A 17,339-nucleotide genomic window follows, 5' to 3' on the forward strand; every position below is an offset into this window, starting at 1 on the left:
TATCAAGTACACTCCGTTTTTATTCATTATCTTCTTATTTTGAGTTTATTCTTTAATTTGGCTTATCCTAACTCTTTCATTCATTTATTTTACAAATATATATTCAATAATTCCTATATGTTAGGCACTTCCCTAGGTGTGCTAGTTACTGGCTATTGACTCGCAGCTCCAAATATACCCTTCTACACTCTGTTTTGTGCCATGAGGTCCTCCCATGTTAAATTATCTCTGTTATAAAACAGAAACTGGTATGGTTTCTGTTTTCTTAAGTGTCAGACCCTAGTGCATCTGCTCTGTGTCCATCACTTCTCTGGGTGCTAAAAATACAGAAGTAAGCAAAGCAGACTCATTTCCTACCATCACAGAGCTTATGGTCTAGTCTGAGAGACAGACCCTAGTCAATTGGTTACAAAATGGTAGTGTAATTACAGACAGTAATAGTGACACCGAGGAAAGATGCATCTGGTAGCAAAAGCTCAGAGCTTTTTTTGGCGTTGTGTGGTCAGAGAGGGCTTCCCAGAGGGGGTGCCACCCCAGAAGAGACCCAACCCTGGAGGTGTGCAGGTCAATACTCTGTGGAAGAAAGAAGGGAAGGCCCATGACACATTGGAGGAGCTAATACACAGCCAGTCAGAGAGTCAGAGAATAGTTTGATTTCCCTTTATTTATTTTAAGATGAAGAAATTTGGACTTAAGCTTTACAACTAGAAGCTGTAGTAAACTTTTTAATTTTATGACACACTCTTCCGTCTCTGGGCTGCCTGAGTTTGGTGTGTAGAAACTACATACCAGAAATGCACATTTTCATTTATTTATTTTTTTTCAGGATCTTACCCTGATATGAAGTCCCTTCAGGGATCGTTAATTATGCAGGTATAGATTCTGTAATCTAGTCCGAAAGGAGCTTTGATATGAGAATATATGTGTTGATTTCATTAAGATTTAGCATATATTTTGAAAAATTCCAACTATCATTAAAATATATGCAAAATTAACTTTTTAGAGATTATTTTGGGGGAAGTAATAGTCACTTCATATGAATAATTAAAGTATCTTTTTTCACTGAAAAAATATATGAGGCAATTTGAAAGGCAACATTTAATTGAGTTTAGAGGAAGACTGGAATTTTGTAGGAGGGAAAAGGGACATACTCTTTTCTGTTTGCTTCCTATTCCTATCGGAAAGGAAATATTTTCTTTCCTTTGCATTCATTTCCCTATTTTAACCTCATTTCAGACCTTTATCACCTCCCAGTTGCCCTATTGTATCAACATGATAAGTGGTTTTCTGCCTTTAGTCTGTATGTACACACATGCCCCCCACACATACTCCTTCCACTCTGTGCCCCATCATCAGCTTAATCTTAACTGAACCCTAGTTCTATATGATACTCCCTTTTGGCTACAAAGTCAAGTCCTTCTACCATATAATGAGAGGTTTTTATTTTCTTCTTTCTAAGCTTGTTTCTAACGGTATCTTCAACCTGTGCATTCTAATAGGCTACATATTAGACTTACCTTAATAAAATTCTGTTGCTCAAACCTCACTGCAAGCCAATTACATCAGAATCTCTGGGTGGGAAACCCTAGCATCTGTATTTTTAAAAGCTCTCAGAAGGTTCTAACATGCAGCCAGAATTGGAAACTACCAAGTCTGATGTGACAGCTAAACTGGACTCAGCGTTGTTATTTCCCACATCCCATAGATACTGTTCTTATTTTATTATTCCAACCCACTAACATCAGCGTGGGTTTTGGTGGAAATTATTATACCTGAAGAAATTTCCTCTCTAAATGTTAAGTTTCAGGACTCTCCTGTGGTCCAGTGGTTAAGACTTCACCTTCCAATGCAGGGGGGTGCAAGTTTGATCCCTGGTCAGTGAGCTAAGATCTCACATGCCTCAAGGCCAGAAAACCAAAACATAAAGCAGAAGCAATATTGTAACAAATTCAATAAAGGCTTTAAAAACGGTCCACGTGGGGCTTCCCTGGTGGCGCAGTGGTTGAGAGTCCGCCTGCCAATGCAGGGGACACGGGTTCATGCCCCGGTCCGGGAAGATCCCACATGCCGCAGAGCGGCTGGGCCCGTGAGCCATGGCCGCTGAGCCTGCGCGTCCGGAGCCTGTGCTCCGTAACGGGAGAGGCCACAATAGTGAGAGGCCCACATACAGAAAAAAAACCAAAAAATGGTCCACATTAAAAAGTCTTAAAAAAAATTAATTTTAACTTTCATTACAATTTCAAAAGCTAAGACCATCAAAGAAAGGTTTCCTCTTAATTAAAATAGTATAGGTACTTCTAAATATTTTTAGTAAGTCATTCTACTTTGAGTATTATTCAAAGTTGGTCTTGCCTCTAGAGTATGGTTAGATGCTTATGTTGTACTCATTATGGTAACCTGCCTGTTGGATGGTGTCATTGCACGGGGAACAGAAGTGATGTGAGTCCCTGAAAACTATGCTTATAAATCTGGCTTTTCTCATGTCTAAACCTGGAACAGCAATAGAGCAAACCAATAAAAATGAGAATGCAAGAATGCCTTCAGTATCAGAAACGTTAAAGGGCACACAGTACAGCACTGGGCACAGTGTCTGGCATAAAATTGGTGATCAATTCATGTTTGTAGAGAGTATGAACAAGTAGACAAAGGACCCACATTGCTTGTATGTTATGTCCCGTATAGACTCATCGTCCTTATAAATTAGCTTTATGACTTTGAGCAAGGCCTTTAACCTTCAACTTTTAATTTGCTCATCCATAAAATTGGTGTGAGGAAGGAGGATGCCTTCTAGCTCTAAGTGTTTCAGTTTAGAGAGGTTCTTGCTTAACTCTTTCTGTTCACATCAACAAATATTTTATAGGAAAGAAACACACATATATTGCTTAACAAATTTGAGAATAACCTGCACTCTCTAAGTTTAGTTAGTTTACAATGTTTCATATCATTTGTCTTCCTTCCTCTCTGCATTATTTCCCCATGGAGATTGTGCTCCATAATGAAACAGAACCACAAAAGCCAGCTGCTTCAAGCTCTGCTCTTGGGGGAACCCAGTCTAAGGCACATTACCACATGATTCATTTATCTGCAGATTTAGCAACAAAACAGAACCACTTTTTGTCAGTCTTGTCTATTATATATTATATGTGTTCAGCAGAGTTCTTTTTTAATTAAATATAATTATCAGCTTTACTCAAAAATCCAGTTCTACAAGATGTATTGTGTACTGTATATCCAAGACTTTATATTAAAAGCTGGGAATACAAAACAGATAAGGACACAATTAAATATACTCCTTAGCATTAAGAATCATGTTTTAAATTGTTCTGAAGACTCTAGTGGCAGGACAGGAATAAAGACACAGACATAGAGAATGGACTTGAGGACAAAAACTACATGAGCCATGGACCTTCCTTTCATACAAGAGCAAAAGCCATCTACTGCTGGGGATGTAACACTTCTCTGACACAAAAAGAAAGTCATCTGATTTGGGAGAAATAACTAATCTGAATCATCCAATATCTATGATATGAAAATTTGACCAAAGATAAAAATGTTTCCCACAAAGATCATCCCAGGCCCAGGAGAGTTTACTTATCAACGTTTATCAAACATTTAAGGAAGAAACAACACCAATTCTACAAATCCTTTTTAGCAAATTGAAGAGGAAGCAACACTCTCTAAACTCATTTAATGAGGCCAATTTTACACAAATATCAAAACCAAACAAAGACACTGCATGAAAAGAACACTAAAGATTAATAATTCAAATGGACATAGATATAAAAATGGATATAGACATATCAAATGGAATCTAGTGATTATCAAAATATAATACAGCATGATTAACTGGACTTTAACCCAGGAATACAGATTTGAAATCAAATGATGTAGTAATTTACCACATCAACAGACTAAAAAAGGAAAACTGTATGACTATCTCAATAAATGTAGAAAAAGATTTTGACACAATGCAATATCCATTTATGATTTTTTAAAAATCTTAACAGACTAGGAAAAGAAGAGATCTTCTTTAAATTATTAAAAGACATCTAAAAAATGTATTCACTAACCTCATACCTAAATGTGAAAGACTGAATTTTTCCCCCAACACTGAAAACAAAACACAGATATTCTGACTTGTATCCAAATTATATAAAGAGCTCTTATCACTCAGTAATACCACCTGATAAAAATATAGTCAAAAGATTTGAACACACACTTTAACAAAAGTATATGTAAGTTAAAACTGTAATGCGATGCCACTTCATTCAAATAGGTAAAATTTAAAATATTTAAAACAACAAGTAGAGCAAAGATTTAGAACAATTGGAACTCTCATACATTGATGGTAAGAACTCAAAATGGTACAACTACTTGGGAAAACTCCTTGGGAAGTTTTCAGAAAGTTAAATAAACACTTATATGATGCAGCAATTCCACTCCTAGGTACTTATTTTAAATAACTGAAGACATATGTTCACAGTAAAAGCTTGTACATATTATTCATAGCAACTTTATTCATAATAATCAAAAATTTGAAATAATCTATATTCAGCTGGGAAATGGATACAAAAATCATTATCCTTATTTATATGTATATTTGTTGATAGACTATTGATTCTTTATACCCAAAATAATAAAGTAAAATAAAATGCATGACAAGGGTGAACAGAGTGGGAGTAGATGGAATTATATTGTTGTAAGGTTTCATATTTTTCTGACTTTGTATAACATTTGAGTAGACTGTGTTAATTTAAAGATGTATATTGTAATCTCTAGAGGAACCAGTAAAAAATATTACTAATAAGTATATAAAAAAATCAGTAAAAGGATAAAACAGAAGAGTAAAAAATATTTGATTCCGGCAAAAGAAGACAAGAAAGGCAGAAAATGGGAGCTGATGTTACAAATAGAAAACAAATGTTAAAATGCTACACTTAAATCCAACTATATCAATAATCACAGTAAATGATTGTAAATGAGCTAAACACTTCAGTCACAAGGTAAAGATTATTGAACAGAATTAAAAAGCTGAGCACAACTGAATGCTGATTAAAAGATTTGTAGTTTTTCATATTCTTGTTTAAATAGAAAGAAACTGACAGGTTGAGAGTAAAAGGGTGAAAAAAAGACATGAAAATATTTAAGCACAAGAAAACCAGACAAAGATGTCACAAAGAAAGAAAACTGCAGGCCAATATCACTGATGGACATAGATGCAAAAATCCTCAACAAAATACTAGCAAACAGACTCCAACAGCACATTAAAAGGATCATACACCATGATCAAGTGGGGTTTATTCCAGGAATGCAAGGATTCTTCAATGTACGCAAATCAATCAACGTGATACACCATATTAACAAATTGAAGGAGAAAAACCATTTGATCATCTCAATAGATGAAGAAAAGCTTTCAACAAAATTCAACACCCATTTATGATAAAAACCCTGCAGAAAGTAGGCATAGAGGGAACTTTCCTCAACATAATAAAGGTCATAAATGACAAACCTACAGCCAACATCATCCTCAATGGTGAAAAACTGAAACCATTTCCACTAAGATCAGGAACAAGACAAGGTTGCCCACTCTCACCACTATTATTCAACATAGTTTTGGAAGTTTTAGCCACAGCAATCAGAGAAGAAAAAGAAATAAAAGGAATCCAAATCTGAAAAGAAGAAATAAATCTGTCACTGTTTGCAGATGACATGATTCTCTACATAGAGAATCCTAAAGATGCTACCAGAAAACTACTAGAGCTAATCAATGAATTTGGTAAAGTAGCAGGATACAAAATTAATGCACAGAAATCTCTGGCATTCCTATACACTAGTGATGAAAAATCTGAAAGTGAAATTAAGAAAACACTCCCATTTACCATTGCAACAAAAAGAATAAAATATCTAGGAATAAACCTACCTAAGGAGACAAAAGACCTGTATGCAGAAAATTATAAGACACTGATGAAAGAAATTAAAGATGATACAAATAGATGGAGAGATATACCATGTTCTTGGATTGGAAGAATCAACATTGTGAAAATGACTCTACTACCCAAAGCACTCTACAGATTCAATGCAATCCCTATCAAACTACCACTGGCATTTTTCACAGAACTAGAACAAAAAATTTCACAATTCGTATGGAAACACAAAAGACCCTGAATAGCCAAAGCAATCTTGAGAACGAAAAATGGAGCTGGAGGAATCAGGCTCCCTGACTTCAGACTATACTACAAAGCTACTGTAATCAAGACAGTATGGTACTGGCACAAAAACAGAAATATAGATCAATGGAACAGGATAGAAAGCCCAGAGATAAACCTACACACATATGGTCCCCTTATCTTTGATAAAGGAGGCAAGAATATACAGTGGAGAAAAGACAGCCTCTTTAATAAGTGGTGCTGGGAAAACTGGACATGTACATGTAAAAGTATGAAATTAGAACACTCCCTAACACCATACAAAAAATAAACTCAAAATGGATTAAAGACCTAAATGTAAGGCCAGACACTATCAAACTCTTAGAGGAAAACATAAGCAGAACACTCTATGACATAAATCACAGCAAGATCCTTTTTGACCCACCTCCTAGAGAAATGGAAATAAAAACAAAAATAAAAAATGGGACCTAATGAAACTTCAAAGCTTTTGCATAGCAAAGGAAACCATAAACAAGACCAAAAGACAACCCTCAGAATGGGAGAAAATATTTGCAAATGAAGCAACTGACAAAGGATTAATCTCAAAGATTTACAAGCAGCTCAATAACAAAAAAACTAACAACCCAATCCAAAAATGGGCAGAAGACCTAAATAGGTCTTCTGATATTGAATGCTCAATATCATTAATCATTAGAGAAATCAAAACTACAATGAGATATCATCTCACACCTGTCAGAATGGCCATCATCAAAAAATCTATAAACAATAAATGCTGGAGAGGATGTGGAGAAAAGGGAACCCTCTTGCACTGTTGGTGGGAATGTAAATTGATACAGCCACTATGGAGAACAGTATGGAGGTTCCTTAAAAAACTAAAAATAGAACTACCATACGACCCAGCAATCCCACTACTGGGCATATATCCTGAGAAAACCATAATTCAAAAAGAGTCATGTACCACAATGTTCATTGCAGCTCTATTTACAATAACTGGGACATGGAAGCGACCTAAGTGTCCATCATCAGATGAATGGATAAAGACGATGTGGCACATATATACAATGGAATATTACTCAGCCATAAAAAGAAACAAAATTGAGTTATTTGTCGTGAGGTAGATGGACTTAGAGTCTGTCATACAGAGTGAAGTAAGTCAGAAAGAGAAAAACAAATACTGTATGCTAACACATATATATGGAATCTAAAAAAAAAAAAAGGTCATGAAGAACCTAGGGGTAACATGGGAATAAAGACACAGACCTACTAGAGAATGGACTTGAGGATATGAGGAGGGGGAAGGGTAAGCTGTGACAAAGTGAGGGAGTGGCATGGACATATATACACTACCAAACGTAAAATAGATAGCTAGTGGGAAGCAGCCACATAGCACAGGGAGATCAGCTTGGTGCTTTGTGACCACCTAGAGGGATGGGATAGGGAGGGTGAGAGGGAGAGAGCTGCAAGAGAGAAGAGATATGGAAACATGTGTATATGTATAACTGATTCACTTTGTTATAAAGCACAAACTAACACACCATTGTAAAGCAATTATACTCCAATAAAGATGTTAAAAAAAAAGAAAGAAAGAAAGAAAGAAAGTAAGGCTGTATTAATGTCAAACAAAGTAGACTTCGAGCAGAGTTTTATAGAGTTAAAGAAGGGGGATTTGTAGTGATAAAAGAGTCAGTTTCTCAAAAAGACATAAAAATCCTAAACACTTATGTATATAATACCTGAGCATTGGAATACATGAAATAAAATTGAGAAAATTAAAGGAAAAATCATAAATTCACAATTATAGCTAGATATTTTAATAGCTCTTTCTCAGTAACTGACAAGGAAAGTAAAGAAAAAAGTCAGGAAGGCTATAAAAGATATAAACAATTATCAACTAACTTGGCCCAAATGACATTTTAGAACACTCTCCCAACAACTGCAGGATACTCATTCTTTTAAAATTTACATGGAACTCTCACCAGAATAGATGGTATGTGGGCTGTAAAACAAGTCTCATTAATTAAAAAAAGGATCAAAATCATACAGAATATGTTCTTGAAATATTTGAAAATTAAACAACAAACTTCTAAAAAACTCATGAGTGAAAGAAGAAATCACAAGGAAAATTGAAAATATTTTGAACGGAATGATAATAAAAAATACAACATATCAAAACTTGTGAGATACAGCTAAAGTGTTGCTTGAGGAGAAATTTGTAGCTTTAAATGCCTATTTTTCAAAAGAAAAAAAGTGTAAAATTAATTATCTAATCTTCCACTTTAAGAATCTAGGGAAAGAAGAACAAACTATATTTGTTAACTTACACAAAGTAAGCTACAGTAAGTAAATAATAAAAAAGAAGAACACAGTAAAAATTTAAAATGGGCAAATAATAGATAAAATTAGGAATGTCACAAGTTGTGTTTTTAAATGATTTGTAATATTTATAAACCCATAGAAAAAGAGAGAAAACACAAATTACCAATGTGAGGAATGAAAGAGGGAATATTATAACAAATTCTATAGACATGAAAATGATAATAAAGAGATATTATGAATAACTATGTCAATAAAATCAATGACTGAGAGTGAAATGAACAAATTCCTGAAAAACATAACTTACCAAAGCTGGCACAACAAAAAATAGAAAATCTGAACAGCACTAGATCAATTAAAGAAACTGAATTCATAATTAAAATCTTTCACTGAGAAAACTATAAGCCCAGATTGTTTCAATGATAAATTCTATCATACATTTAAGTAAAAAATAATACCATTCCAAAATAAATTATTACAAAAATTACAGGAGGAAGGAATGTTTTCACTCATTTAATATGGCCAGCAAAAACCTGATCCCAAAATACTACAAAGATATTACAAGAAAATTAAATTACAGATCAATTTTTCTAATGAACATAGATGCAAAAATCCCTAACAAGTATTAGCAAGTAAAATCCAGCAATATAGGCAAAGAATGACATATTCATGACAGTGCAGTTTATCCCAGGAATTTAAGGTTGGCTTAACATAGGAAAATCAATCAAAGTAATTCACAGTAGTCACAGAATAAAAGAGAAACAAATAGTGTATGGTGTTACTTAAAAATAAGATATAAATAGAAGAAAACATTAGAGGGTCTTATGTCAAACATTATCAGTAATAATCATTGGATCATTGGATGGTACGACTGTGAGAAATGTTTTTACCGCGGTTTCCTGAATTTTTCCAAGGTTACTGCAAGGAATATGTGTTGTATTTCAAAATTATAAAAGGGTATGTGTGTGTGTATGATGACCAAGGTATCTGAATATGCATTCAAAGAAGCCACAGCTAATGGAGACGGACACGTAGTCTGGTGATTTCAAATGGATGACAGACCTTGAAATTTTCTGATGAGAGAAATGTTGTGTTAATCTGAGTTTAGCTATTGATAGCTTTTAATCTTTGTCTTCTAGCAAAGTCATGTTATTTAGGTGCAAATTGAATTCCTTTTCAAAATTTACTCTGTTTTTCTAGTAGAAAATTACTGAGGAATGTAAAGGACTTCCCAATTTGTGATAGTAAACTTTCTACTCCTCTCATCAGAAGAATTTTACATGTGTACCTGGCATCACCTTGGTAGCATCAAATAATAGCAACCATTACGATTTGGTTCTGGTTTATTCTGACATTACAGCACATTGATTAAGTGAGCAAATCTATACCTGGAATAAAAACCGATGATATGCTTGATATCAGTCTTTTTGTTTCTATTGAAAATTAGACACAGTATAAAACAACAGTGACGTCAATTAATAGCATAACGAATAGTTAATTCACCGGAACTTTTATTCTTGCCAGGCCAAGATCTTAAATCAGAAGACGAGTGTCAGATTTGGATCCTGTAGTGTTTCAGGAAAAAACAAATTTTAAAAACCAAAGGCATTACGTTGAGAGGCATTTTCTCTAGCCCTTTGATATGTAACTCTGACTGAAACTCAGCAGGCCAGACATTAATCTCAACTTTCATGTAATAGACCACTGATGCTCCCGGAAAATAAAGTTATAAGACTCTCATGTTCCCCTGAACAGATTGAGAAATGTGCCAGGAGGAATTATACCTTAAAATCTTCTATTCTGTTTTCCATCATAGGGTCAAGAGGAGAGAATATTGTGTATTTGGCTATAAAATCATAATGAAAATTAATTTAGCACATTTTTCTTTTAGAAATTGTATGCAAATTGGACTAGAAAATGTTTCATTTTCCTACATCATATTGTTTGGTACTCAGGTTGTGAGTGTGAGTGTGTGTGTGTGTGTGTGTGTGTGTGTGTGTGTGTTTGTATATGTCTTTGCATGTGCTGTCATAACCTATCTGGCCAAGCATGGACTGTCTCCAAAGATTAAGTGCACCTATTTTGAACTGGAGGCTGAACGCCATAATTTTTAGCTAACCCGTTTCCTTCTTAGTGAAAACAGAAATAAAAATATATTGTGCACACTTCATCGCTAGAGCCTTTGACCTCAGCTGCCTGTCTAGCTGAGACTGTGATGAATGCTTTGTGTCCCTTCATTTTTAATTGCTCATAAATTGTTATCCCACGAAACACAAAACTAGCCTTGTCCTCATTTTAGTTGGGGTTGGAGGTCAGCCTAACAGTAACACAATTAAGGAGTGTCTTTGTGTGGGAGTGTGGGAGTGAGGAGGGCTCTAGGCTTGCAGAAGAGGGGTAAAGAAATGGACTAGTCCTTTCTAAGGAAAACACAAAGAAAATTCCAACTTTTGAGCAAAAAATATCACAAATACAGTAAATCATGCTTGTTTGACAATTGTGTCCAAAGTGCTTTGAAGGGCATTTCTGGACGGCGACAAAGAAAGTGAATTATATTTCATTCCTGTGTTCAAGCAAAAATGTGTTTTTGTGATTCATGATGTTGAGTATAAATTAATTCTGTGGAAAAAAAATATGTCTGGTTTCAGAAGTGCCATCAAAACCCAGGGTGTTTTCAAAAGAGACTGTGTATATGGGAATCTAAGGCAGAAGCTCGCCTTCAGCTTTGTGTCACTCTGTCATCCCCGGGTAGCAGCAGCTCATGGCAAGGTCTCCAGCTCACATCTGACTCTGATGCACCGTGGATCTTTTCTGTGGGTTTTGCAGAGTCAGTCATTGTTTTCAATTATGCTTCTTCTATTGCTCAGCAACTAAGGTGTGAACTTAAACAGTCATGTTTCAAATATCAATGAAACTAAAGCTTTGAATTTCTTTTCTCATTTGTGAAGACTGTCAAAAACAGAGATGATTATGCGTTTTCTTTATTCCGTCTAAAATAGTGTTTAAAGCCCAGCTAGTGGCCTATTGACTGATTTTATTATTTTGATTAAACCAAACCAGAAGCAGCATGGTCTAAATGCAAACAGAATTGGGCTTATTGTGAGACCCCACTCCTTTCCTTTTCTTCCAGTCATTCTTCTGACTTCCTTTAATTTCAAGCAAGTGGTTTGACTTCCCTGGATTAGACTGTTTTCAAAATGAAAATATACCTTCAATAATTACCTTATAAAAATATTGTGTAGACAAGGGAAGATTATGTATGTGTTATAGCCTTCTTTCTCAGAATAAACATGTAAAATACATTTTGGCTGTTGCTATGATTCTTAGTCTCATTTTGATCACTATTTTCTTGTTTTAATCATATTTCATAGTACCTTTTGAATATTTTGTCAAGCTTGCTTGAATTCTGAATAGACAAATGGAATTCCCAGTATTAACTACTCTATTTATTGTCTCTTGAATTTATTTGTAGCAAGTTAACTTTTTTTTTTTCCCAGTAGGATTTACACTTCTATCTGGCTTAACTTCAGCAAAATAGAGAATAGTTTAGCTGTAATATCACTCACTAATGCACAAATTTAACCATGATTAAACCCTTCTACACATATGTTTGAAGAACTTACTATATGTCAGGCACTGTTTTAGGTATGGAGGATAAAATCATGAACAAAATAGAAAAAAAACCCTTCTGTCTTTAATGGAGGTGATACTCTATTTACTTGATAAATTCGGTCAAATTATAATTCCTAAACATATAAGCAATAGGATAACATAATACAGGAAGGGACAATAAGGGGTCCATTAATAAGATCACTGGATTACAAGTTAGGAACGTGGAACTAGTGACCAATTCAACTATTCCCTAGCTTTGGGATCTTATCCAAATCACTGGATTCCATTTTGTTACTCTTAAAATGAGTTGATCTTTTCCAATGCTAAAATTATTAGATTGTCTATATAATGGAGAAACAATCCCCTGTTCCTACTCCTCAATGAGACGAGAATGGGGGGAGGGGGAGAGAGCGCGTGCAATTATTTTGAGGGGGAGAGAGAGAGAATTATTTAGTATATCAAGATCAAGAATATCCCTCCCTCTTGGCTGGAAGCTTTTACCAGAAAATTTCAGACTTTTTAAAGCATGACAACAATGAAAAATTATCACTTTTTTAGAGAAATTTTCTTTTTCTTTGTTTTGCACTTGAAAAGTAAGCTCACTGCAGTAGCATATGATTCTGGTGCTTGGTTTTCTGGATGTAGACAGTAGTGGCACTTTGTCATAAGAAGGAGGGCAGAACTGACTAGTTCATAAGGTTCCCAGTGGTCCGAATAGCAGAAAAATCTGTTAGAGTTATGATGAACAAGTTGTTGGCTGAATTCAGCAACGAGTTTTAGACACGAGTCTAAAAACCAATCATCTGTGCCCTCACCAGTAACTGCTACTTGACTGCAATAAGAATCACTACAGCTTTACATGTTACCAAAAATGATAATAATGATGTCTCCCAGCCTTAATAGGGAGGAAAGTTTTATTTTTAGGGCATTTCATAAAATCCTCCAAACTGAAAAAAATCTAAATGAAAGTATTAAATATTACATATAAGAATTAGAGGTATATCAAAGTTTTGCCTAATACATGATGCAGAGAATGGAAGTTGTAATTTGTATTAAACTTTGCAGATACGTTAGACATTAGAGAGTATTTTAGTTTAGTCTCAAACGAATAGCTTAGGTAATATTTAAAATAAGATTAAAATATTTTTCTAGTTGTCACTGGAATTTAACTTTTTCTCCCTTTTCCTATTTGAGAAGTTCTGTTCCCAGAACAGCAACTGGCCCATAGTAGGTGCTCAATAAACATTTATTGGCTGAATTAATATGTTTATTACTTCCTGAAGCATGAATAAAACCACTAAGCTTCTGTAGATCAGTTCCCAAATCCAATGGGTTTGTTATATGGTTTTTGTCAATGTGTATTTTTTGTCATTTACCAGAATTTATTTATATAACTATTTAACCCTGAAAATAGTTTTCAAAAATTAGTTGGCTCACAGATTTTATTATTGTTATTTTAAATGAAAAAATGAAATTTTACATTTGGGCAAAACAGTGTATCATTAGAAGACTTCACAGTTATGTAACTACTCACAACAGAATCCTTAAGATTTTAAGCATAAAAACTGGGTATTCATACATGGCAAACTAAAATAAGCTGTTTAAAAACATGACATTTTTGAAGTTATCACTCAAGAATTTCTTGCAAACGCATATGGAAATTCAAATGTGAGTGCCTAATAATAATGCTAGCCAGACTGCAAAGGATAATTGAAAATTAAGGAATTTTTAATTTGTCACTTCTGAGCATCTTCCTTATACTGGCTGTTTCATCGAAAAAGTATTGGTAGTTGATGGCATTCCCATGGTTAGAATCCCATGGTGATTCAATATCTCACTTGCTTTTTTTTTTTTTAAATCTTTATTGGAGTATAATTGCTTTACAATGGTGTGTTAGTTTCTGCTTTAAAACAAAGTGAATCAACTATACATATATGTATATCCCCGTATCCCCTCCCTCTTGCGTCTCCCTCCCGCCCTCCCTATCCCACCCCTCTAGGAGGTCACAAAGCACCGAGCTGATCTCCCTGTGCTATGCGGCTGCTTCCCACTACCTGCATCTGTCTTTGGGTTGGCCAACAAAAGAAAAACACTCTAATGCTATAATATTAAATATTATATCACATATGTTGACAGTAATGTCATCGTGTCATTAGTTTCTTACCCAGATGAAGACGATCATAGTAATTTAGTTCCTAACAGAACACTGAGAAAAATACTGTTTTGTATCAGTTGGTGAACATCTTACTTGCTAAAACCGTTATTTATCATAAAAACACTAATAATTGTGTGTCTTACTTATACTGCTCTGGCTTTGCTGATGGCTGTACAGTTTTTGCCCATCCGGCTGGCTCAGAGTGACCTCTTCTGTCTTCAGCGTTTGTCTGCTTAGAACTTTCTGATGGATGGGAGCCTCCCAGTGTGTATCCCTTGTCTCCTCACCCAGGGCTAAAGGTGCGTATAAAACCATAATGTGGGTTTTGTTAACGGAATAACCAGACCAATTGCTAAATTTCACACTGCAGCAATTTTTAAACAGTTATTTCTAACTAATAACTGCAATCTTAGGATGCAGTAACTCTAAAAGTTTTCACAAAACTGTCTTAGTGGCGAAGGAAACAAAATGTGTCATCTTGGGATCTGGGAACCAGTCAAAGCCGCATACAATCAAAACAATACTTTGAAATACTTGAAATACTCCATTTTATCTGAAACATATGTGAATGTCTGAATTCTCCACCCATAATATATATACTTGTTTTAATATGAAATACTTTCTCCCAAGACTATCAACAAAATTGATGCTCCTGGGAGAAGGTCAATCTTTTTCCATTAGCGTTTTCTGTTTCCAACCACCTAACCAGGAAGTCATCAGAGAGAAATCTAAGCCCACTCAGGAAAACTCAGGTGGACAAAACAGGAAAAGTTGTCTTTGCCTGAGCTTTAGGCTTCACCAGTATCTTTTCCATGAAAAGGAAGAATTCAGACAATCTCTCTGGAACCCCACTATTTTCTCTATATCTAGTTTGTGGCTAGTCTCAGTCTCTTCCCATGCACAAATCTGTAAAATGTCTATAAAAAATAACAAGTGCCCTAGGGCTGTTCACCCTATGTTGCAGAAATTCAGAGCTTCAGATTTTTTGATCCTCTTCATTTCTCAGCCCCTATGCAATGGATGTCACTAATGTCACCTTTCAGTAAGGCAGCCATGGCCAGCAGAAGGCCTGGAAATGCCAATTGTAATTAACTTTCTTTTCAACTATGTTTGACAGTTTCATGCTGAGAAGGGCTTCTTACCTTTTGAACTTTCAGATTGCTTGGCTGAGCAAAATGTGTATCATTTTCTTTTAAAATTACCTCACAAAGAGCTATGTACTATGATATTCTTGCACACGTCAGCCATTTATAAGAGATTTAGATTTTTAAGCAGATTATCCTTGTTCCAAATGAGAGACCTTGCTTTTGTCTGAAGCATGGGCCATGTTCAGGTGCATGGCAGAGCCCCAGGACAAGGACACTCATATATTCATAAATGTCAGAGACGACATTTTCGCATGGGTCTATCATCCCAGCTGCTCTAGAAGGTAATATTCCTGAGACCTGTGAAAGCCAGAACCAGGCTCTTTGGAAGTAGCTAAAGATAAGGAAAAAAATGCTCCTTGGGTCCAGTTTCCTACAATACAGTTATTCATCATTTTAAAAATGACATCAAAAATCAATAAAAATGGAAGAACTCTAAAAATGCATCTTTTCCTAATTGAGAGGCTTAACCTGACTTTTGTAGTAAGAATAATATAACTTACTGTGACCTACTTTAAAAATGTAAAAAGTCACTTTATGGCTGCTTGTTTCAGACTTTTATTTGGTCTTCCTACTTTTTTTTTTCATAGCAGGGGTACTCGTGTAAAGAAAGAAAAAAAAGTATAGATCCTTACCAGCATTTTGATCAAGGAGAAAGTTTTCATACTTCAATAGTGCACGTAATGGAATTGGTCAGATTTGAAGCATGGGAGCACATTTTATCTTGGATCTTTAATTTTTAACAGTTCAGTTGACAGAAATTTAACTAAAATGTTGGTTATGTGACCAGTAAGCAGACTCCCCCAAATAACACTTGCCTTAATTTTACTGTAGGTTGTCAGAAAGGGTGTAAAATAAGTTGATTTTTATTAGTCTTTTGGTTAATTAGAAGTAATGCAAAAACCAGTCCTATAAGATTGTTTTCACCCCCCAAGGATACAAATATGTCAGTTACTCATAATTTTCACATAGATTGAAAGCCCTGAGAATTACTGGGTAAGAATATACACAAAAGAGAAAATTTTCAATTAAGTTCCTTAGCTATCAAGGCAATAACAGAGGTAGGTCATCAAGGTTCACACTGTTCTAGAAGATGGCAGTAGGACTTTTTTTCTGAAAAATAAAAATAGGAATAAAAACTATATTCTCTATTCCCTCAAAGTAAAACAAAACAACAACAACAACTCTAAACTATAGTGTTAACAATTTTAATGTAATTTTGAAATTATAAAAGCCTTTTGGTTCAAACTCCAGGTAAAAATGTAGTTCAGCTTCCTGTAAATACAGGAATATTTGGTATTCTATTAAGTTCACTCTTTTTAAAATTTTTGTATGTTTCAGGTATACAGCATTATAACTATACATCTGTATACACTACAAAGTGATCACTAGCACAAGTCTAGTTGCCATCCCTCACGCCTACAGTTGACCCTCTTCAGCCTTTTGCCCACCTCCCTATCCCCTTCCCCTCTTGTAACCACTAATATGTTCTCTGTGTCTGTGAGTCTGTTTTTGTTTTATTTTGTTTGTTCATTTGTTTTGTTTTTATAGATTTATACTCATACCATATGAGTAAAATCATGTGGTATTTGTCTTTCTCTGTCTGACTTATTTCACTTGGCATAATACCTTCAAAGTCCATCCATGTTGTTGAAAATAACAGGATTTCATTAGTTTTTATGGTTGAGTAGAATTCCATTGCATATATACACCACATCTTCTTTATCCATTCATCCAATGATGGACATTTAAGTTTTCCCATATGTTGGCTATGGTAAATAATACTGCAATGAACATTCCTTTTGAATTAGTGTTTTTTTGTTCTTTGGAGAAATACCCAGAAGTGGAATAGCTGAGTCATTCTATTCTTAATTTTTTGAGGAACCGCCATACTGTTTTCCATAGTGGCTGTACCAACTTACAGTCCCACCAACAGCGTACAATTGTTCC

The sequence above is a fragment of the Monodon monoceros genome, unplaced genomic scaffold (genome assembly GCF_005190385.1).
Source record: "Monodon monoceros isolate NGI ecotype Baffin Bay Population unplaced genomic scaffold, NGI_Narwhal_1 Super_Scaffold_15, whole genome shotgun sequence".
Taxonomy (NCBI): Eukaryota; Metazoa; Chordata; class Mammalia; order Artiodactyla; family Monodontidae; genus Monodon; species Monodon monoceros.